Below are 25232 nucleotides of genomic sequence, written 5' to 3'. Positions count from 1 at the left end.
CAAGTGCTGTTTCCGTCAGTTCCAGAATATGCCTCAGTCAATAATTCAGTCGAGAAGAAAAAAAAATAGGAATTTTTATGCAGTCACCATATAATGAAATTGGCCCATTTTTTATTAGAGGAAAAGCAGTACAAACATCAAAAAAAAAAAAAGGGGGGGGGGGGGGGAAGTTAGTTACCTCATTTTGCAAGAATTTGAATTTGACACACATGTTTACATGTATAAACATGTGTGTCAAATGCTTATTCTTCATGCTTGATTATGCTTAGAGCATAAATATTTCCATTGTTAGCAATACAGCAAGCAAAAAAGTAAAAAGTAATACAAATTTATTGGATTTTAATGTAATTGTTTTTTTTTAATTTATTTTTGTGATAGAAGAATGCATATATTTTCCATTTGCAGTTACTGACTGAAAGGATGTAAAAGATATTTGAAAACCAGCAGGAAGTAGAATTATGAAAAGAAGAATAAAGCAATGCTAAATAATTCTGTAATGCAATATATGCTGACAATTCAACTTTATGAAGGTATTTTAGGATTACTCCTGTGATATAAACAGTTATCCCAGACTGATTTAGAGATTTATTAATTGCAAAATACTTCATAAAAATTTAGCACTACGAAGATGTTGGAGCAGATAGTACTGTTTGTGTGCAGAATGTGCTCAACCTTCTTAAAAAAAAAAAAAAGGATAATGAATATACAGGTACAGAAATTTTGCTGCTGTTTTCAGCTAGCAGTAACAAAGATGAGGAGCAGGATATGAAGTATTTAGTGTTTTGTGAGCATTTTAGGTCATTGACAGTCTTGCATCATCATCCAACCCCAGAGTATTCTGCTCTTTGACAATTTCAATGTCATAGTTCCTTTCAAGCTGAAAAAACATCCCACCCAAAAGTGAGCAGTATAAGCAAAATACATCAATGTCTAGGGCCCTTGGTATATTATAGTATGCTAACAGCTCAGGCCATTAATTTTAAAGGAAAATTTTTGTGTTTACAGATTTTGAAATAAAATATGAAAATTCATCCCAACTCGATCTTGTACAACAAAATCTGTCTGAAATTGCTGAGAGTTACCAGCAGCACCTTCTGTTTCCCATGGTATGTCACTGCAGAGGCTCAAAGCTTTGAGAGACTCCTCAGTGTAACAGTAGCAACACATGCCTGACTATGGAAGAGCGCCTAGAAGAGTAGAGTGCTGCAGATCCATTTCATTTAAATAATAGTTTTCAGTACTGTGATGTGTTGCTGACATCCTTGTCTCTATGAGGAGCCCTTACTGATACTTAAAATAGGAAACCAAAGACATTTATGCTGCTCTCTACCTCTCAGCAAAGGCTAACTGGGAGATGTAGCTACCACAAACTGTGTGAACCTCAGACAAAAACTGTACAGTACCATATGTACGGTCAAAGTCTAAACTCTATCCTGTCCATCTATCTAAACTATCTAAACCTTCTGTACCCTCTCCCAAATCATTTCACCAAAGAAACTCTGGAAGTATTCAAAGAAAAATGTTTGTGAAAGAGAAGCTGAAGAAAAATACAAGGACAGGTATCCCCAACCCCACTATTCCCTGCTGCTTCTAATTTTCCACATCACCTATTCAATAGCATTTACAGTCAGACAATGATTTAACTGATCAGATTGTTGACTTTTGCTTTGTTTCCTAAACATGAAGTTGCAATAGATGGAGTTCCAGTGTAAGCTTATTGATTTTACAGTCATTGCAGTAGGAGTCATTGTTGCAGACATTCAAACACTGCATTCATAACCTATTGCAAATATTAATATAAAGAAAAAGCTACCCAAAGAGTAATTTTGGTCTGTCAGGTCTTGCAAACTACAATACTCAATTCCTCAAAAGAAAAAAAAAAAAGAGTTACCTTCAACTTTGCAATGGCTAATCTAGACAGCATATTTTGGGAGTGAACACAAGTATTTGTTTGCTTTAAGAGATGCAGCACTGTGAATGGACAGACAATTGAGTAAAGAGTCTTTATCTGAAAACTGAGTTTTGTTGAGGTTGACACCATAAGGAAGAGCCAAAGTACAAGCTCTGAACTGTAGACGAGTTTGGCAGTACAACTGGGTCAGACCAATTGATAGCACAGCAGTTATGCCAGAAGTCTCTTACTCTCAGCATATGAATCAAAAGCGTTATTTAATCTACCAAGCACTTTATGTAACAACTTGAAAGCCTTCAAAAAATTGTAAATCTTTTATTTTTTTCTTTAACAACTGCCAGGTATGCCTCTACAGCTGAAGAAAATGTACACTAATGAGTTGAAGTTTGTGGGTTTTTTTATGAGAACTGGAAAGGGATTTGGAAATAAAATTGCAAAGCTTTATTTGAGATGGATGCAAGTATTTCAGATATAAATTAATGAAAACATATTATGACTATATAAGACAAAGATGGCCGGAGAGCTCTTTCAGGGACTCTGTAGCTTGGACTCCGTGTTCTAGTCTCATGGTTATGTTCTAAGGGAAACACAAACCTGTGTAATGCTTGTAACAATAAGTGCCCTCTGAATGTGTACAAGCAAGCACTAATTTATGTACAGAAAGATTAATAGAAAGTCTTTCATTAGCTTTTATATTCCTTTCTGGCCATCTTTCCTAAAGACTTACCATCTAGTTTCTTAGGAGATGATGTTAAGCGATATGATACTGTTGTCTTAACACAGATGACTAGAGCTATTGGATATCCGTAGAACATTTACAAGTGGCTAACAGATATGACCTTAGGTAGTTCTGTACCTCTGGAGTGGCAGCTGTGGGCCAACAACACCTAAAATTATATTATATACGTATGTTTAAACCGCTGATTCTCACCCTAGCTACCTGCTCACGAACAACCATACAACCTGAATGTCATGAATGTTACCCTACTGTGGCCAAAGGAAATAAGGCTCAACTTCAGTCATTCATGTCACGGATGTGTCCAGCTTGCTGTACTTATATAAAAAAAGGTTTATTTTAATGATTTCACTATATATGTATATATGAGCACTAAAAGAAGAAGAACGGGAATAAATGGAGAAATTCAGTGCCCATGCACTGTACTTTGATGGTACAGCTCTTTTTACAAGTTGTTCTGCTGTCAAAATTAATTTTATTTTGTGAAAACTAATTTTACTTCTAGTTTATTTAAAAAATTCTGCTGAAACAGACTGTCCTGGTTTCAGTTAGAACAGAGTTAATTTTCTTCCTAGTAGCTGGTAGAATGCTATGTTTTGGCTTAGGATGAGAAGAGTGCTGATAAGACCCCAATGTTTTAATTGTTGCAGAGCAGTGCTTATACTAAGCCAAGGACGTCTCAGCTTCTTGCTCTGTCCTGCCAACGGGCAGGCTGGGGGTGCAGCAAGAGCTGGGAGGGGACAGACCCAGGACAGGTGACCCAAACTAGCCAAAGGAATATTCCATACCATCTGACGTCATGCTAAACAATATATAGGGGTGGCTAGCTGGGGGAGGGGAGCCGGACTGCTCAGGGTTAGGCTGTGCATTGGTCAGCGGGTGGTGAGCAATTGCATTGTGCATCACTTGTTTGTACACATTATTATTAGTAGTACTATTATCATCATTGTACTATTATCATCATTGTACTATTATTATTATTGCTATTATTATTTTCCTGTCTTATTAAACTGTCTTTATCTCAACTCACGGGCTTCATTTTCCATTTCTCTCCCCCATCCCAGAGAGGGAGGGGGGAGGGTGAGCGAACGGCTGTGTGGTGTTTAGCTGCCAGCCGGGTTAAAAAAAAAAAAGGGGGGGGGCAACCTGTTGTGTGGAAAGAACCAGAAGGATGTCATTCTTCCCATGAGAGGGAAGACAGAAGTCACATTTCTGGAAGGAGAAAGAGACAGAAGCAGAGTTGCTGTTGGTAGATTCACTCTCCTCTCTGTGAAGGAGAGATGAAGTGCCTGGCTGTCCCCAGGGGCACAGGGGTCTGGTGCCCCAGTCTGGGAAAGCAGAGGATCTGAGTTCATGGTCACGCTGCCATGTTGCAAGGCACCACTTATGCTGCAGTTCAGTCCATCTTAGTTTTGGGGAGAAAGACTTGACAAGGAAAACGGTAAGAGTCATATCAGTAATGAGCTCCATATATCCATTTTTCTGTAGTAAGAATTTGTATACAAACAACATCTCTTGCTCACTGAAAACTGCAGGAATTCTGACTGGCTCCACAGGGTCAATCACCCAAGATACTCTAAAAACAGGATCTTTACCATCCCTCAATCTGCTACCTCCACTTTGCTACCTACAATTAAGTGTTTCAGGGACTTTTGTTTAGGGAGCATTTTGTATCCATTTTACAGAATCTTAGCTGGTCATTTCCCTCTGTTCATGGCTTCTGTCATACACTGATTTACAGGCTACATGATGTTAAATGATGGATGGATTGTGTGTGTGAAAATATAGGTTAGTCTTAATTCTTTATTTCTGATATTTCCTGAATAATATTCTACTCTTTAGTGAATCAGTCACTCCCTTAATTGCAGATCTATCGTTTCATTGTCAGAAGTGGTCTATATTGATTCAATTCAGTTTAGACAGCTCTTTTCCCAAGCTGATTATAATCTAAAATGCAGGCACATGAAATGCAGGGCAAAGTGGATGAAAGTGATCAGGATAGCCTATTGTGTTGCTAATGTTTATGTTGGAATCTAAGCAAAAATTTGGCTCATTTGGATGTGTGAATGGTATAAATGTCCTCATGTTTAGCATTTTAGTATCTAAGTAATCAGTAATGAGCCCACAGCCTCTCAGATGACCTAAACATCATCACTTCTTTGATCCATCAACTGAGCTTTCATTTAAAAATGGATTTTAAACTACAGTATTTCTCCCTGCATTCTTCTTTCACTTTCTAGTTATGTAAAGTTGGACTATATTTATGCAAACTCAGTTTTGCTGCATGAAATATAGTGATTCTGAGTTTTCTCTTGGCATTTTGGAGTGTAAATTTTATTTGAATTAATTATTTTAATTCAATCACTACAATCAAATTCAACTGACTATCATAATTTATTTTAGGGATTATTCTGGTTAATGTATTCCTTACCACAACAAGTAACCCGTGTGGATAGGTCTTAAAAGTTTCAAATGTCAGAAGACTTTTAAATGTTCTTATATGCTGCTTTGAAAGTTTGACAACAATCCACAAATTCCCTTTGCTCTTTTTCAGTCTTCTAAATGCCAGGGAGGGATTTTTTTTAAAGATTCTCCAAATGTTTTGCCACAGAATTGTCTAATTAACTTTCAGACTTGTTGCTGAGATCCTTTCCCACCAGAAAACATTTTATTTAAATAAAATGATCAAACATCTTATGTTTGTCCTTCAGTTTTATTTCAAAATGTCTACTGAGATTTCTGTTCAGAGGTAAATTTTATTGGAGAAGGATTATCTAATGAATCACTTCAGAGACCAAAAAATATTTATACAGTATTATATTGCAACGTTTCTTTTAATTATAGTTAATATGACTAATCTTCAAATATGCAGTGTAGGGCAAACTAAGCAACTCTCAGTAGCTAGGAACAGAATATTACTACATTTAGGGGGACAGCATACTTTGAGAAAATATTTGTTAGATAATAATTCTTAATAAGTAGAATTTAGCCATATGGTATTAACAAATTCATAACCAAGCAAAAGTAATTCAAGCCTTCATTTGAATCTCTGGACCTTTAAGAATAGTTGAACTTTTTTCTAAACATTTAGAATATATGTACCACATATTGAAAAATGTTATATATGGAAGCACTGAATGGGAGAGACTTACTACAGCTTCTGTAACTCTGCTTTTTGCAGTCTCTACTCTATGAAGCCTCAAAGCTTTTTTAAATGCTATGATTTAGGAGAGTCAAATAAACTAACTGAATGAAAGCCCAGGAATAGCTTTAGAGCAATGTGCTTCAAAATGTGCCAATTATATAGAGGACATCAGGTAAGAATTGAGAATCTTATGCATGAATACTTTCTGGTACACACAGAGAGCATCCTTAATCCTGTTCTTTAAATCAGAAGAGGAAAGATCAGGAATCAAAATCTTTCCAACAGTTCATTGCAGCATCAGACACCTAGTAAAAATGATTTCTAGATAACATGCTGGACAGATTCCCTTCTGTCAGCAAGGGAAGGAGGCTGGAGTGAAAAACTGAGAGAAGACTAAGTCAAGGTGCTGGAAGATTGAGCTGTGTACCTTTAGGATATATATTTTTCTTCAAATTTGTTGAAAAACCTAGAATTTATGCAACTCAGTAGTGTCCTGTTGTCAGTAGACACTTCTGAAACTCTTTAATCCACCCCTCCCTCTCTGCTGGCTGGTCCCTGTGGAAGGTAACAAACCACTAAAGCCATTAATTGGTATGTGTTGAATTTGTATAGTTTATTCCTATCAGTGAACTGTGTAAAGAAATAATATGATGCCAAAACTTTTTTTTTTTTTTCATTTTGCTTAAAAAACTGAACCTCAGAAACTTTATATTGAGCTGTGCTTTTAAAAAAGCATTAGTGTTATAAAGTCAGAAGCTCATCGCACTCACCAATCAAGCAATTCCAAAATCACTGGCCAGAGGTGAACATTTTGAGAGTTGTTATCCTCTTCTTCTGGCAAAATTTCCTCCTCACATGCCAGAGAACTATGATTTCCAGTAAATTCTTAATCAGTGTGCTAGAACTGGAAGCAATATGAGACAGGACATTGTGCCTGTCTTCAAAAGGACAACATATTTAAGCACGTATAATGAACCAGAGATATTTCCATCTGACCTTATTCTGAAATGAGTCTATCTGTAAACAATGTACATTCAAGACTAGTTAAATGCTACTTTTTTTTTTTTTCTTTTTTTTTTTCTTTTTTTTTTTCTTTTTTTGGCCTTTGTCAGTACATTTTCTTTTGAACTACTTTCTACTTTTCTACTTTCACAAATTCCACAGTAAATCCCAAAGGTCCGTGAGCTCTCTGCTGAGAATTTGCATGTTAGGATGCAAATATGTAATGATACCAAAATACAGAAATTAATAGTAAAATGAAGTTATATATAGTCCTTTTGGAGATTGTATTATATCTGCATAGTAAGATTCAAGTCAACTTATGACCCTCTGGTGGCTCTACCTACAGTAAAAGCTTTTAGGAAGTAGATTAATCATGGAATTCAGATGTCAGAGCAAAGCAAAATAATTCTATATAATTTAAAATTTCCCTAAAATCCAAAACTGTGTCAAAGCCACAGTATTGTGTCAAGCTGGCCTCTGAAAATTTAGTCAGGCACCAAAATCCTGACAGATTTTTCACATTATGGGAAACTTTATTTTCAAGTTAGAACTCAGAAAATAAAAAAGCCTTGAAATGTTCAAGTAATTGAGAACAAGAAAGGAATGTAATTAATAGTTGTGAGCCTTAAACAACATTGAAAATAAATGGTGGGTGGTTGTTTTTCAGCTCATTTTCTCAGGGACAAGAGGTTTAGGTGATCACATTCTGTCTTTCCATCTGGGTTTTCTTCTTAGTTTCTTTAGAAACTTTACAAGTCTCAGTCTAGCTCAATAGAGAAACAGAGATTAAAAAAACTGTTATGTTCCCACAAGCTTCACCACTTTTGGTAAAAGAGAGACCTCTGTAGAAGAGACAAAGGTTGGAGGGAAAATTCTGTCTGTTTAGACAATAGACACAGGTCTACTCTACCAGGTAGCTCTTTTTCTCCCAAATGTAGCAATAGTTTCAATATGCACATGAAGGAAATGAAATCTCAGTGCTTCTGCTGCTCCCTGTCTTACTAAATGGAAAGAATAAGTGGGGAATTTTAAATCCTCCCAGATCACAGATCTATATCAAATATAGAGAAGAAAAGAAAAAGAAGCTACTCATGAAGAGAATTGTAGCTACCTTTCCTTCAGGGTTCTTGGTAACTGATGTCTGAAGATTGCATATGGAAATTGTCTGGCATTCTCTGCTGAATCTGTAAAGATGTGGCCAACACAACTCACACATTAAGTCATTTTTCTGATGCCCCACTGCTGGAACAGCTTCACAAAAGATTGGCCCATATCCCAGCTGATTCAGAATAAAAGAAAAAAAAAAGCAACTGGCTTCTGTTGCTGACTGGCCCAGTACTAAACATAATTTAAATAGAATGGAAAAAATTGCCCCTGTGAATCCAGAAGAGATTTAAACATTCATTATTTTATTATCTGAGGCAGAGCATTATCTGACTTGCAGGACATACCCTTTCAAACATAGGAAAATTTTTAAGGCCTTAAATATTTTATTTAACATTTGTAAGAAGTATTGTTTCAGATCCAATTACAATTTTGCTATATATTTGCTACAAAAATATAGAATATTAATGTATCAATTGGCACATGTAGTAAATGATAAATCACCAGTTGGCTATATCACTGAAATCTGTAACAACATATTGGAAACACAACTAAAGTATTCCTACAGCATTTGATTAAAATTAATTCTGAGTCCACTAACAGTATAATAACATTTAGTGTCAATCATTTTAAAAGTATTCCATGTCACAGGGGAAGAAAGCTATTATCAAGTCCAGGAATTAGTGGAAGTGTTGTGAAAAAAAATAGCCTGTCATACTGCTGCTAATGCTGATTAAGATCTAAGATGCCTTCTCCTTTCATATACAACTTAACAGCAGATAGGAACTGAAGGATGTGCATTTGGGACCAATGAAAGCTGCAGTTTGATGTCAAAGGATCATGTGTAATTGTATCCTTTCATTTGGTCATATCCTTTTCCTTTTGTCTCATTATATTGCCAAGTATGCTTTCCTTTCTTCACTTAAATAAACTTATAGGCTCAATCTTTCTGCCTCATTTCCCAGGCTCAAGGAAGTTCTTCTACTGCCACAATATATGGCATTTAGCATGCCTTTTTCCTGTGGCATGTCCTCAATGCCAGTCTCCCCTTCACTTTACTAACACCCTATCCAGGCCTTACTAATCTGAACATTTTCCATTTACTGTTCCTATCTTCTATGCCTGAGCAGAATCTGAGCCAGTTTCTCTGCATTCAAATGCCTATCTCTTCACCATGACATCTGTGTTGCAGCACTGTCTGGCAGCTGGGGCTGAAGAAGCCCCACTGTACAACCAGTTACCAGAGAATGAGAAGAAATATGCCCTGTTCACTGATGGGTACTGTCATATTGTGGGGAAGCATTTGAGATGGAAGGCTGCTGTATGGAGTACTACACGACGAGTTGCAGAAGCTGCTGAGGAAGAAGGTGAATCGAGTCAGTTTGCAGAAGTGAAGGCCATTCAGCTGGCTTTAGACATTGCTGAACGAGAAAAATGGCCAGTTCTCTATCTCTACACTGATTCATGGATGGTAGCAAATGCCCTGTGGGGATGGTTACAGCAATGGAAGCAAAACAACTGGCAGCGCAGGGGCAAACCCATCTGGGCTGCTGCATTATGGTAAGATATTGCTGCTCAGGTAGAGAACCTGGCTGTAAAGGTATGCCACGTAGATGCTCATGTGCCCAAGAATCGGGCTACCGAAGAACATCAAAACAACCAGCAGGTGGATCAGGCTGCTAAGATTGAAGTAGCTCAGGTGGACCTGGATTGGCAGCATAAAGATGAATTATTTATAGCCCGATGGGCCCATGACACCTCAGGCCATCAAGCTAGAGATGCAACATACAGATGGGCTTGTCATCGACGGGTGGACCTGACCATGGACGCTGTAGCACAGGTTATTCATGACTGTGAAATATGTGCTGCAATCAAGCAAGCCAAACGGTCAAAGCCTCTTTGGTATGGAGGATGATGGCTGAAATATAAATAATTAAAAGGCTGGGTTTCGGCAGCCTTCCCAAACAATCTCAAATGCATTCTGAAATGATCTTTGGTTATCTCTTCTGAGGTTTTTGATGACAATGAGCAATTATTGAAACAAATTTCTGTGAATCTTGTGAGGAATAAAATTGTTCACATGGTTCCTACTCATCTAGCAAAATGCGGTCACAACAATATTATGTAATATTTTTCCTCATATACTATTGCCCTATCTCTTGATGCCTGACCCAAAATCTATATAAGGAACATCTCATTAGTGATTTTTCTACTTTATTTAGTCACATTCTATTTTTTTTTATTAATTAATACAAAATATTTGTTAAAGAACATTAAAAATATCACCACTTTTAAAAACTGATTCTATTTCTGCCAGACAGACTTCAATAAAATATCGCAAATTATACCAGAGAAATCTAACACAGCAGATCTCAAACATACAATTTACCCTCTTCTTGCAAATGGTGGAAGATGTCATAGAAGGTAGAAGTCTATGTAGCTATTTAATATTTAAAACCTTACCGATATGCAACATCTTTGTCAGTTAAGGAAAGTAAGAAAGTTTAAAGGATGAGCTTTCAGTCTTTGCATTTTAATATCTTATACTGTATATTCATCTCCATGTATTAATTCCTTTATTTTTTTACTCTTTCTCACTTACTCTTCTTAGTTTAGATCTGCTCACTTTCAGGATATACCTTATCTGAGTGCTTTTTTGTTTGTTTGTTTGTTTTTAATCTTTTCTTTGCTTTTCTGTTTTTGTTTTTCCATTACATCATTTTTCATTTGTTTGTAGTTTTTATTGTTTTGTTGTGTTTTGTGTGTGTGTGTGTTTGGCATGGAAAAAAAAATATGATATTTCTTTTCATAATGAAATGGCATATACAAGACTAGACATACAACACAAATATTTCTCATAGTAAATGAATGCAATTTTTGTATTAGTATCATGCTATCATCACCTTCTTCTTATCTCTGGACACTGTGAAGCTACAGATAAAATTTCAGTAGAAATCTTTGAAGCAGACAGAGTAACATTATAGTGAGAACATTTGGAACCCTCTTCATTTTCACCCCTTCCCTTCATCCTTCCTAACACACTTTCACATTTAACTTTTATTCAGAAATGAAAACCACTTTTTGTTTTGTTTTGTTTTGTTTTGTTTTGTTTTGTTTTGTTTTGTTTTAACACCTCCAGAAGTAAGACAGCAAGAGAGGGAAAGTTAAAGTTAACTATAGGGATTAAAATAGTCTTTGTTGTACAGAATTTTTGAATGATTGGGTACACGTTGATTTTCATTTATCTGAGGTTATGAAGAAAGCTGAGTAAATGTCTTCAACAAACAGGAAAGTCCTCCAAATGAGCTAGTTCACTTGTGAACTAGATCTCTTAATTAACCAAATTGTATTTGTGGAATCCTCTTTTGGCCATGAATAGTTTAAGGAAATATTTTGATAAGAACTGCTTTGGTATTTTTCAAACTAATGTTACACTTACTGGAATTATTTCTAAGTGATTTTTTTGTCTTTTTGAATTTCAATTTTAAAATTGTTCTCTTTACTTATAAATAGGCACAAATGAAAATAAAGGAAATTTTTTGAAATGTCTAATACCATGAAACTAATATTTCTATAAAACATTTAAGCATGAGCCCAGCTAATGTCTGCTTTAGGTTGACCAGAAACAAATTTATTTTCTTGATATTCTATTTTGGAAAAATAAAATAAAAAAAAAAAAAAAAAGGAAGAGTGAATGAATATTATTCAACAAGAAATATGCTTCTTGAACCTCTAAACATTTTGTAGATGTTTGCAGCTTTATGGAAAGTATCTTTCCATTTTTATTTGTTCCTATGTACCTATTCCCCTTGTCATTTTTCCCCACATTGTTTTCTTTTTCCTGATTCTTACCTCCCTTCTTTCCTCCCCCACAATATTTCAATTGTTTTCAAATATTCAGTGTTCATATATTTCGCAAGGCTTAATGTCTTTTAAAAAGTTTGTGATCTTGATCTTAAGCAATAACTAATATCCAAAGGCCAAGTGAATAAATCCAACTGAAATTCAATAGAAATTGAATCACTTTATCCTCCTTCTGTTAAAACTCCAGTGTTATGTAATAGGAATTCCAAATCTTAATGAATGATCTTTAAGAGCCCTTTCCAACCCAAACTATTCTATGATTCTATGAAATACATATAATTTCGCATCAGTTGGTAACTTATGAATGTAATGTTAAAAAGGAGACTTGTAATGATGCATTTCACAAGTCCAGTGACAAAATATATATAATTCAAATTATTATGTTTTCATTATATTTTTTATTGCCTGAATCAGCACACTTTTCCTGACACTGCTCTTTGAAAAGCACCTCATATTCTGCTCATACTGAGATTATGCTATCTAAATGTAACTTCATAAAGTTACCTATACATCTATCTCTACGCTGAGTGAACTGTCACTGCCTTGAAACAGTCATGTTGCAATACACTAAAACCTTAGAATATTAGTTGTGAACCACCTCCCCACCCCTCCACCCCCACCCCCCAAACACACAAAAAGGTGGGATACAACCAAATTCAGCCTCCAATATTACTTTAAAATTATCTTTCTCTATGCCTTACTTTCTCTTAATCTGTAGGAAAAGATATACCTTTCTTCTTGCCTGGAGTTATACTCTGATCCTATTAGAAGAGCTGGTACTGAGTGAGCTTACCATTTTAACTGGATTTCACACTGAAATAGAGAAGGCTTTCAGTGATCATCAGCCTCATGCCTAAACCTGTAACAAACGTAGAGAAGTTACAGAGAGATTAGAGGAAAAGGTTGGAAGCCTGAGTCAAGATCTGAAAATACCAGTTCAGTCCAGCTGAACCATATGAAGCAAGTGTGTCAGAAGTGAGAGGATCACTCAGACCCCTGGAAGTCCTCTTGACTGGAAGGCAGCAGTCAAGAATTCTCTAGGAGAAGAATCACTCAGCAGCAGGTGTAAGGTGGGTCTAGGTTGAAAACTGACAGAAGCAGAAGATATAAAGTGAGCCTTGAACGTCAGGTGTATTTATTTCAAAGTAAAAAATAAAAAATAAAATTGAAATTGTATGTATTTCCCCCTACTCAATAAAATCACATAGGTAAGAGAGTAATATAAAGAATGTATTATGTATATTTCCATGCATGTTAGATTCTATAACGAACCCCACGCAGGTTTTCTAGGCATCAGTGGAAGCATTCAGTGTACAAAACAGAATGAAGTGAAAGTATTTCAGTGTACATTGCTGTAGTGTCAAGATGTTCCTGTGATGGATGTTTTATTAAAAAAAAAGAAAAAAAGTTTTGACAGTTATTACACCAAATTTTAAGCTAGAGTTATAACAATTATCAGAACAAAGAAATCATCCTACGCAGTACATCACAAAGAACAGGCATTCCGTGCTATTTGAAGGGAGGAAGACATGGTGAGATGGACTGAATATATGCCTGTACGCAATCATCCAGTGCAAAGAACATATCTGAGGACTACAGACCCCTCTGAGAAAGAACAGCAATAGAAATATCTTGCTGAAAGGTACTTAGAGTTATAATACTCGTGGAAGAAAGAAGCATGAACAATAAGGTTACCCCTACACTATCTCACTGGAGATGATTTTTTATTGGGCAACATATAAGACTATTCAAAAACATCTGGGAGAAAGAAAAGATACAAGTAAAGCATGAGAAGTCAATCCTAAATGCAGAGCATGCATAATAAAATAATATAAAAGGTGACCCTTTAAAAAAAAAAAAAAAAAAAAACAAAAAAAAACTCTTGTTTGCTTGGTTTGTTCATTTTCATTAAGATTGAAAGAATAGGATGGTTTCTACAAAGACATATGTATGAGATGAATTCTTGTGATGACAGAAAAATAAATGCATGGTAGACATGCTGATACATCACATGATGTCACACACTAATGGAGAGCAACAGCACATTGTCTGATTTAATGATTTAAAAAACAAAGTACATATTTTGAGTCAATGTTTGTCCTGTGGCACATTGTGTCTTGTGCCAGTCATCCCACATTTATAACACAGAATACCAAAGTGAGATTCATCATGACCTTGTAGCCATCAAGATCTCAGCAGACATTCTTAGCTTTCCTTTGATGGTGAAGCTTAGGTACTTCAAGAGAATGAGTCTACGGACTTATTCTGAAGTCTACTTTAGGATGAAACAAAATCCTAAAACTGCCCATTTCAGCTGACAGTGGTCACATGAAATTGCTTAACTTTACTATAATATTGCCTAAGTCTTTAAAGTGATTGACATTACATGAAGCCCACCTTTCTGATTTGCACAACAGCTTTTATATGCTTCCATTTAACAAAATCCATTTGACAGTGCAATTTGGTGCACAATATAAACTCTGTTACTCTTCTTCTAAAAATATACATATATTTAATAAATATTTTTGGGTGTGTCATCCATGAAGATCCATAACTGAAGTTATAAAGACTTACAGTAATAGAAAGGAACCATGCAAACTGATGTCCCTTTTTCATGTACATAGCATACATCTCGTAAAGCAAACTGGATAGCTATATATGGGAGAGGACATATGCTAACATAACCATTTCCACTATTATCCACTTTATATGCAAAAATTGGCTCCAGCTTATACAGAAGTGTGTGCATTAATTGAAACATAAAAATTCACCCTCAGAGACTACTACTAGATCTTAAATCCACTTACAGTATATTTAACTGAACTGGTTTAAAATCATACCTTCACTTCCTTTCATTTTCTTTAGGTTTTAATTGTCCATATGAACAGTGGCTTCAAGATGTGATTGATTACTTATGTAGACTAGGCACTTTAAGATCTATAAAATAGGGAAAGGCAATGACATGATTTCAACTACAGGTATTCAAGAAGAGTGATTTTTCAAGGCAGGATCAAGCCTCACAACCATGAATTAGGAGTCTTTCTCAACATAAGTGACATGGTAACTGTCAGTACCAGTCTTGAAAACAATGACAGCTTTAAAATAGCCTAGCTGTAATTGTGAAATTGTTAGCTAACTGTCAGTTGTTCTATGACTATATCTAGATTTACTTCCATATAATGTTTATTCTGTATTGCAAAAGCATTAAAAGTCTTGACAATAATAAGGTACAAATTTAGCTACTTCCATTTATTTTTTAACTGTCCAAGGCAAAAAACAATTTCTTTCCATATGCTTGAATAAATACCTCTTAAAGAGAGCCTAGATCACCTCTGGAAATATTTTACATTATCTCTGCAGAAATTATATGCAACTATATTGTTACCATTTCAATTTATTTCCTCTGACTGACATGTCATGGACAGAATGTATATGACCTGCAAGTTTATAACCTGGAATGTACACAGAATTTCATAATAAAGTGATCTAGAAATGTATTAACTAAATGTCATTGAAGCAAATATATTTCAAGCAAAGGTATCAAAATGATTATAATTCTTCCCAACCTCATGGACACCTAGAATTGTGATTCAAGTAGGAAAATCCCAGGATGAAAAAGGCTGTGCCTGGACTGAGGCAGGAAAAAAAAATGGGGTAAAGGGGACTTTTAATGGTCATGATGACTTCTTGTTTCCTGACCCCACCACAAGGCTGGAGGCATACGAAAAGTATTGCTTGAACAAGAGGGAAGACCTGAATTTTTTACAAAAGTCTTTTGTCTAAGGCAGAGCCCCGTCTAATAACCCAGGTTAATAGCACATCTATATTTTTACTATATTATATATAACTATGAACTATCTGTAACTATATTGTTAACAGTCTTTTCTTTTCTTTTCTTTTCTTTTCTTTTCTTTTCTTTTCTTTTCTTTTCTTTTCTTTTCTTTTCTTTTCTTTTCTTTTCTTTTCTTTTCTTTTCTTTTCTTTTCTTTTCTTTTCTTTTCTTTTCTTTTCTTTTCTTTTTCCCTTTGTAGAGATCCAATCCTAGAGTCTTGTTTCATAAATGAGAGTTGCTGGAAATGATCTCTGGATCCCAGCAGTGGCAGTTACACCACCAGTAGCACTGGTAAGCATCCAGCTGGCAAGTGAAGGTAATTCTTCTGTTAAAGAATTTTCCTTTCCTAAATGTCTCTGCACTGAACTTTGGCTTCTACCCCAGACAATTCCTAGGCCAATTTCAGCTTCCAGGTTTGCCAGAACAATGTCACCAGGACAGAAAGAGGAGAGGCTGGTAAAACAGGTCTGGTTTTGTTTGCATTGCACACAACCCATGAATACTAGACACTCTAATTAACAATGCTTTGCAATAACATATCTCATTTGATCAAAGATCCTGAAAGAGATTTGCATGTAAAATTGTGCTAGGCAAGCATTACATCTGGAAAATAATATAGGAACCACAGTCCTTTCAATCATCTTTTCCTAGTGGGATAACATCTGACAGCTCGAAAAAGATTTCTCATAGCCAATAGCTTTAACACCAATAAAATTGTAATTCGTAAGTGTAAATTGAAATCTCAGTGCTGTAACCAGATTTTTTGCCCCTAAAATTAACGTTGACACAATGAGTGAAGACAAGACTATGACAGTACAGTAGTGCTTACAAAGAAGGAGGTAGAATGATGTTAAAGGAAATATCCTATATTTTAGCGTAAATATCATGACTGTCCAAAAGCATTCCAAGACAGTAGAAAGGAACAAGAAATATTTTAGACTTTTTTCATCAAATAATTATATACATTCATACATATATACTGGCACACACGTGTACATATTATTTCCTCTAAAAAATGAATTTTTCCCCTTAATTTTCTGATCTGTCCACTATACTAAAGATCTTTTGGTCTGAAATCCTCAAAGAACTTATTTGCAAAATTTGCAGAAGCATCAGCAGAAAGCCTCAATTAGCTGTTATTTTATATTTACTTCATACAGTGACAGTCAGAACAGCAAACTTTTCAAACCAAACCTCACAGATAAGGAAAACATGCCTTCTGAAGGTCTAGTTCCCAGAAAGGAAAGGAAAAACTGTTCATCATCAAGCACATAACTTTGAATTTATCACTTTCATTATTGATCTCTGTGGTAGGATGAAGAGAATTTTTAATCTTATTTAGTTATTTATTTATTTAATTTATTATTATTTAATTAAATTATTTATTATTTTAATTAATTAATTAATTAATTTGTGACTGAGACTACAATACTTGCCATTTCATTTAAACTATTAGTAGATGAGAAACATCTACTTTCTCTAGTTTTCAGAGAGCTCTAGTCAATGAGCTGACTGGTATAAAGCTGTTTTTTTTTTTGCCCAATGAGAAGAAAGATAAAATTCCCTCTTCCAGGGATGTGTGCAACCTCCCTACTTGACACACACAGTATGTTTATCTCTACTACAACAATCCAGTTAGTTACATCTAGGCCAACAGTACCCTTGAATGGTGTTAGAAGTTAATCATTTCAAGAATAGGAATGAATTATAATGTTGTTCCAGCCAAAATTTAGCAATAACTTGAATGAATAATAGTATTTGCATTATCTTATAAACTGGGGTTGTTGAGCTTTATATATATATGAAAGATAATGTTAGATGCCTGGAAAAACAAAACAAAACAAAACAAACAAAAAAAGGCCTGCATCCAAGTCATTTATGAAAACATTTAAGAGAACATTTAAGATGTCCCCATAATGGAGCCCTGTGAACCCTATAGTAACTGGCTTCCAGCCTGATGTAACCCCATTTACTCTAACTTGTGAGCCCAACCATTGCTGTATGAGGGACATTTTGTCCAGAATACTGTGAGAAACAGTATCAAAAGCTTTGCTGAAATTCAGAAAGATTACATCAACTGGCTTCCCTTGGTCAACTCGGTGACTAACCTTGTCATCAAATGAAATTAAGTTAATTAAACTGGACTTTCCTCTCATGAACCCTTGTTGGCTGTGACAAATGACTGTGTTGTCTTTCAAGTGTTATTCAGTAACTCCCAGAATAATCTTCTCCATAATTTTACCAGGCGCTGAAGTGAGACTGACAGACCTGTAATTACCAGGGTCCTCTTTCTTGTCATTCTTGAAAACTGGAATAATATTTGCCAGCTTCCAGTTGACCAGGACCTCTCCAGCTTCTGAAGACCATTGAAAACCACAAGGTCTCTCAATGACATCAGCCAGCTTTTTCCCTGGAATAAAACCCATTGCACCCAACAGACTTATATGCATACAGCTGGAGCCTCAAATCCTGCACAAGTTGGTGTGGTGGTTTTACCCTGGTGGGCAGCTGAACTCCATCATAACTGCCCTCTCATTCCCTCCTCAAAGGAAAAGGGGGAGAAAATATGATGAAAATGACTCAAGGGTTGAGATAAGGACAGGGAGATAACAATTACCATCATGGGTTAAACAAACTTAAAATAAATAGATTAATATAATTTATTGCCTATCACTAGTGGACTAGATCAGTCAGAATCTAAAAGCAAAACAAACATCTTCCCCTCCATCTACCTCTTCTACCTCCTCCCCCTGAGCAGAGCAGGGGAATGGGAAATGGGGGCTGTGGTCAGTCCATAACGCTTTGCCTCTGCCACTCCTTCACAGTCACTCTCTGCCCCTGCTCCACATGGGGTCCCTCCCACAGGATGCTGTCCTTCCTGAACTGAGCTTGCGGGTGCTGCCCACAGGCAGCAGCTCTTCAAGAACTGCTCCCACATGGCTCCGTGCCATGGGGTCATCTGTCAGGAGCTCCAGCACGGGTCCCCCCACAGTCGGCAGCTGCCCCCCATTTGTTGGGACTTTGTCCTCCCATTTTTGTTGGGACTTATTTGTATGCATTTGTTTTAAATACTGCTATTCCAGTGGCTTTCTGCTGAACATAGGTCATAATGGAACAACAGATGTCTTCACTCATTGATTAGGTTAAAGGTACTCTGAGAGAGAAGCTGGATATTCGATCTCCTTAGCATGTCTATGATACTCTGTCGCATTACAGACATATGTTAAAATTATATTCACAGAATCAGACTCATTTAGGTTGGAAATGATCCAACTACCAACGAACACTACCAAGTATGCCACTAAACCATGTTTCTAAGAATCTTTGAATGGCTTACATTGGAAGAGATCTTAAAGATCACCTAGTTCTAGCCCACACCACACCCTCACCCTGAAGCAGCACACCCACATGTCTCTTAAATACCTTCCTTCCTTCCTTCCTTCCTTCCTTCCTTCCTTCCTTCCTTCCTTCCTTCCTTCCTTCCTTCCTTCTCTTCCTTTCCTTCCTCTCTCTTAGATTTTTTTTTTTTTTTTTTAATTTACTGAACTATTTGTTAGCTCAGTTTCCAATTCCTATGAACACAATTCAAGATTTTTTCCTCTGCAAAGTAATTTAGCAAGTTAAACTCCACGACAAAAATCCCATGATTCACAGAAAGGTAATGGCTACAGGGTTTGCTTCAATTTCAGTAATCAAACGAGGTCAAGAAGGCTCCTTTTAACTCTGCAGAAAAAGTCCTACTGGTTACTTTGCTGCAGCATTGAGCTAATCCAGATCTTGCTAAGGCTTTAATATCAACCCTCAAGCACAATCTTGTAGTTATTTTTTTCCCTGATCTTTCCCTATGTTATCATTAATGTACAAGACTACACACTATAACTGCAATGGGATACTATGTAATGTAGACTGTGCCACAAGATACTTGAAAATAGGACTTACATTTAATGGATGGTAATCGATAAATAGAAGGTTTTGTGTGTGTTTTTTTTCTTAGCTTAGTCTGTCACTGCAGCATTATATAGTAACAGGTTCATTGTAAGTGTATGTAAAAGCACCATTATTGTTAGACAGGTGCTTTCAATGTGTAAATAGTTCTTTCAGATGTATACCTTCACACAAAATTAAGACTCTCAATAACTTAAAGTCAGTTTACTTCTGAATTAGAATTGAGATGTGTGACTGTCTTAACTTCAGAGAAATGGTACTCTTCATAAAACTAACCTCAAAAAAAAAAAAAAAAAACATAGACTTTTCTGTGTCAGATATTCCAAATTTGTTTAAACTGTGTCACATTAAGTTTAAACAAAACATAAAATTTGAAAAACATACCTGAAATAATAAAACATTCCAAAGAAAAATAAGAGTTATGACACTCATTAAGGCATATAGTGACTCAGAATGTTTTCAATTATATGTAATTCCTAAAATATCAACACTATAAAAAGCACTTTTTTCTTCTTATCAACAATTTGACTTGTTTTATACAGTTTTTAAGACTCAAATCTAATTCTGTATATGCTCCTTATGAGAAATTTTAAGTGGCATTAAAAATTAAAAGAACACATATGAAAGTGAAGGAGAATATCTAGTATCTACTAAAAGATGTTCCTACAAATATAGAGACAATAAACCAGCCTTATATATTTCAAGTACCATTCCTCTAACAGACCTTTCTGAAAATTGAGGTCATATACTTAGTGGACTGATGACTGCTCAGTGTGCTCATTCTGTGTTGCATTGTCTTTATACATCTTTATATAGACATCTTTATATACATCTTTAATCAAATAATTTTATGTTGAATAATGGGATTATTAGCTTTATACATCTAAGACATCTAGTAACAAATATGAAATTTAGCAAATGGTTAAATTATAAAATTTCAGCATTCGAGGCATCTAAGCTTTTAGAAAAGATAAGCTTGTGTGAGTACATAAATTGCTAATATATTGGTGTAGTAAAAGAATAAAATAATGTAAAAACAGATTTCTTATTTGCAAGCTTTATCCACTCAGGAAAGGACTTGCAAGGCTTCAGACTTCCGTGAGTGAGTGAATTAGATGAAGTAGGTGAACAACTGATATGCTATACTTGTTTAAGCTTTTCAGGAATTAGACCTTAACACTGAACCACTGAATCAATATTTAAGTGTTCATTTGGAGATTAGAAGTCTAAATTTAGATCTCTACTTTTAAAATATGTGTACCTGTACAAATAACTTGTATAATTAGCTGTGTTTACAATAGTTTCCAAATCCCCCACTATACTTTAAAAAAGCAAAAAAACAAACAAAAATAAACAACAGAAACAACAACAACAACAAAAATCCTATCACATTTTAGAGTTAGGCAAGAAAAAGTAATATTTCTTTTTTAATTTTAGTAATATCAGATTTCATCAAGGAAATACAAAGACAAAACAAGATCTGAAAGCAACTTTACATTAGGTTTAATTATACAAATAATAGGCATTATTAAATGAAAATTCCAACCATTTTTCTCATCAAATACATTTTCTGATATCATTAATTTCTCAGGGAGATGTTTGGAAATTCAAACTTCTGTTAATGTGAAAGTGTGTGAACATCTCATAGGCGTTCTGGTAACCACAGCAATTCAGTTGCATATTTATATAGGATCTCCTTAAATGAGGGAGTATAAATGAGGTAGAATCAAGTGATCTATAGCAAAACTATGTTTGCTGCAGATTAATTTTTCCTATTTACCAATTTGAAAAAAAAAAAAAAAAAAAAGAGCAGAGTTAATTTAAAACAATTATTTGCACCAACAAGCAGCTACCATAAATCTTTAGCAAAGCCAGCCAGGAGCAGGAAAATCAATTTATCCAAATATGTGGGCAGATTTTTTTGTGATAAAAAGGGTAAACCCAATACAAGCATTTCAACAGTAGATTTTTTCTAAGAACGATTTGGCTACTGCTTACTGTCTCTAAACAGTGGGACTGCAAATAGGCAAGCACCTTCTATCGCTTCAGTCACAGTAAAGCTCTGTAAGTGCATAGGACTCTGCTCTGGTGACACCAGTGTAGCTGTGCTATCACTGAACCTCTTCAAGACTGAAATACAGCTTCTGTTTGGGGTTATTTCATGGAAAGGGATTTGATGAAGACAAGAAATACTCTACTGGGGGACAATCAATGAATTTTCAGTCTGCTAGGTCCAATAGGAAGGGGAACATTTCAGCTTAGGGAATGTCTAGTTTCAGGGGCAGCCAGTGGGCTTTGTTTTTCTGTTTCCTTTTTTTTTTTTTTTTTAATCATGGTTAGATATGGCTGCCGTGTACATATACATCATAAACATTTCTCTTGTTATCAGGAAAGTAAGATTTACATTACAAATTGTGTAGGAACAGGACATTAATTTATAGCCTGATATCTTTTTGACATGAGTAAGCTTCGCTGTCAATAACAAAGCAAACTTTAGATCAAAGTGTAGTACAAAAACCATGCTGTGAGTGAACACTCAGCTGCAGGCAACCAAGAATAGGCCAGCAGTGTGACTAAATCTGTAGAAAGTGCTTTTCAATTTTCTTGATTAAAGAATCCCATTGGTCTCACTCTCCTGCCATTTTATGTTCACTGTACTAATATAACTCTATAGACACTACCTCTGTTTTGTTCCACTGTACTAACTCGATGCTTTTGATATCAGTACTTTTCCTGGGACCAGACCATTTGTAGGGGTAAATAAGCTCAAACAGAAATATATGAATTAATATGGTTGTGAGTGGATTACATCCCAATGTCAGGGCAGAATCTCAACATCTCTTAATGATTATATAGCTCAGTTACATTAATGAAAATCATTATTTCATCTACATGCATTCTGTAAGTCTAATAATTGTCTCAGAAACTGTAGTTCCGTAAGTAATAATGTACACTTTTAAATAAAGTTTATAGCGAATATTTAGAAAGATACTCAGAAGACATTTAAACACAAATAATCTTTTTCAGTGTACTGACAGAAAATCACTCAAAAATACTACTGGCAGAATGATTTGAAGAAACATTTATACAACAATTTTCCATATAAATTGCAGTCCTCACGTCAACATAGACACAAAATGGTCTTATCATCCAATTCAGAGACTATTTCACCATTCAGATTAATAAACTGTCATGGTGTGATAGTTCACACTGATGGCTAGCTGAGCTCCACCACACTGATCTCTCTCTTCCCCTCCTCAGAGCAACAGGGAGAGAAAATACAATGAAAAAGCTCAAGGGCTGGGATAGGGACAGGCAGATCACTCACCAATTACCGAACAGAATCAGTGTAGGGAATTAGTCTATTGCTAACAGACTAGAGCAGTAAGGAACTAAAAGCAAACTAAAACCACCATCCCTCACCATCCACTCTCTTCTACAACATTCACCTGAGCAGTGCAGGATAATGGTGGTTGCAGTCAGTCCCTAACATTTAATTTGTGCAACTCTTCCTTCCTCACTCTCTGCCCCTGCTCCATGTGGGGTCCCTCCCATGGGACGATGTTTCTCCCAAACTGAGCCTGTGGGGGCTGCCCACAGACAGCAGGTCTTCAAGAACTACTCACACATGGCTCTGTACCATGGGGTCCATCCCCCAAGAGCAAACTGCTGCAGCACGGGTCCCCCACGCGCAGCAGCTCTCCCCAGACATCCTGTTCCTGTGTGGACTCCTCTTCATGGGCTGCAGCTCCAGCCCAGGGCCTGCTCCTGCAGGGGCTCTCCATGAGCTGCAGCCTCCTCCAGGCCACAGCCACCTGCTCCACCGGGGGCTCCTCCACGGGCTGCAGTGTGGAGATCTGCTCCGTGTGGGACCCATGGGCTGCAGGGGGACAGCCTGCTCCACCAGGGGCCTCTCCACAGGCCGCAGGGGAACTGCTGCTGTGTGCCTGGAGCACCTCCTGCCCTCCTACTGCACTGGTCTTGGTGTCTGCAGGGCTGGTTCTCTCACATTTTCTCACTCCTCTCTCCCAGCTGCTGTTGCACAGCAGTTTTTTCCTTTTCCTTAATCTGCTCTCCCCAAGGCCCAACCAGTGTCACTCCCTGGTTTGTCTCTGGCCAGCAACAGGTCCCATTTGGAGCCATATGGAGCTGGCTCTGATCTGACATGGGGCAGCTGCTGGGCTTTGCTTACAGAGGACACCTCTGCAGCCCCCAGTACTGAAACCTTGCCATGTAAGTCTACACACGGCCGTATTATTATTAGAGCTTGATATAGTAGTTACTGCAATAGAACACAACATTACTGCAACTTGGTGCAGCATTGCACTCTGAATGTTTGTAATTGGGCCTTCTGAAAGCTCTGGTCAAAGCAAACAGAACAATCACAAATGACGTCAGTACCTTGATTTTCATCTGCATTTCTAGTGTTGTCAGAATTGTCAGTCATCTGCTCCAATAGAAACACTCTAGTCTCAACAGTGTAGTTTCTGAAACTGAGTTTACAAATAGCCTAAGTGTGTCTTGTCCTATACATGTATTTCCTGACAGTCTATCACTCAACTGAAGTCTTGCCTGAAGACACAGCCTATGTTGTTCACAAAGGACACAAAAGTCCACAAGGACTTTTCATCTTCTCATGCTACCCTGAAAGCAAGGAAGCTGGTGGTGCTGGGAGGGGACAGAACCAGGACAAATGACTCAAGCTGGCCAAAGGGACATCCCATACCATTATGGCATCATGATGAACAGTAAAACTGGGGGAGTTGGCTGTTGGAGGTTGCCACTGCTCAGAGATGGGCTGGACATCGGCCAGTAGGTGGTGAGCAGTTACAATGTGCGTCACTGGTTTTGTATATTATTATTATTATTATTATTATTACTATTTTCTCTTCCTTTTCTGTCCTATTAAATGGTCTTTACCACAACCCAAGAATTTTACCTTTTTCCTATTCTCTCCCCCATCCCACTGGGATAGAGACAATAATCGGCTGTGTGGTTCTTAGCTGCCTTCCAGGTTATACCACAGTGTTGAGGGATTTTTGAAACAGCAAGGAGGCCACGACTTGCTGCAGCTGAGCAAACCAAGCTACCAGGATGACTATGAGAAATTCCCATGACAGTGTTCCCACATCGCCCGACTGAGGAATTTAGAAAAATATTGTTGCCAGCAGCTGTCTTCAAGGACAGGATCTACGTGACTGCTAATCACAAGGGGGTTGTTTTCTTGCAGGTGGGGTTGTTTCCTTGCAGTTGTTTGTCTGAGTGCTTTTGACCCATAATCTTGTGTGAGACACTATTCGCCCCTGTTAAGTTTGCTATAAAAGTCAGGCTATTCGGGTAATAAAGAGAGAGCATGATCTGACCATATTATTGTCTGTCGTGTTTTTGGCCGTTCTTCCTGCAACACCACAGCAGGCTTTTAAAAAAGGAAACAAGCTCTCTTAAGTGCTGTGGGTTTTTGAAGAATGTATATTCCAAATTACAGTCTGATTGTAAGCCCTCTCTATCAACGGATCCAGGAGACGAATGATTTCAAATGGGGCCCTGAGCAACAACAAGGCTTTGAACAAATTAAACAGTTCATGCAGTAGCCCTTAGGCCAGTCTGGGCAAGACAAGATGTAAAAATGCTCTACATTGCAGCTAGGGGGAATGTCCCTACCTGGAGCCTTTGGCAGAAAGCACCAGGAGAG

Source organism: Aythya marila (assembly GCF_965140915.1).
Source record: "Aythya marila genome assembly, chromosome: 1".
NCBI classification, from domain to species: Eukaryota; Metazoa; Chordata; class Aves; order Anseriformes; family Anatidae; genus Aythya; species Aythya marila.
The sequence above is the reverse complement of the archived record's forward strand: the minus strand, read 5'-3'. Positions refer to the sequence as shown.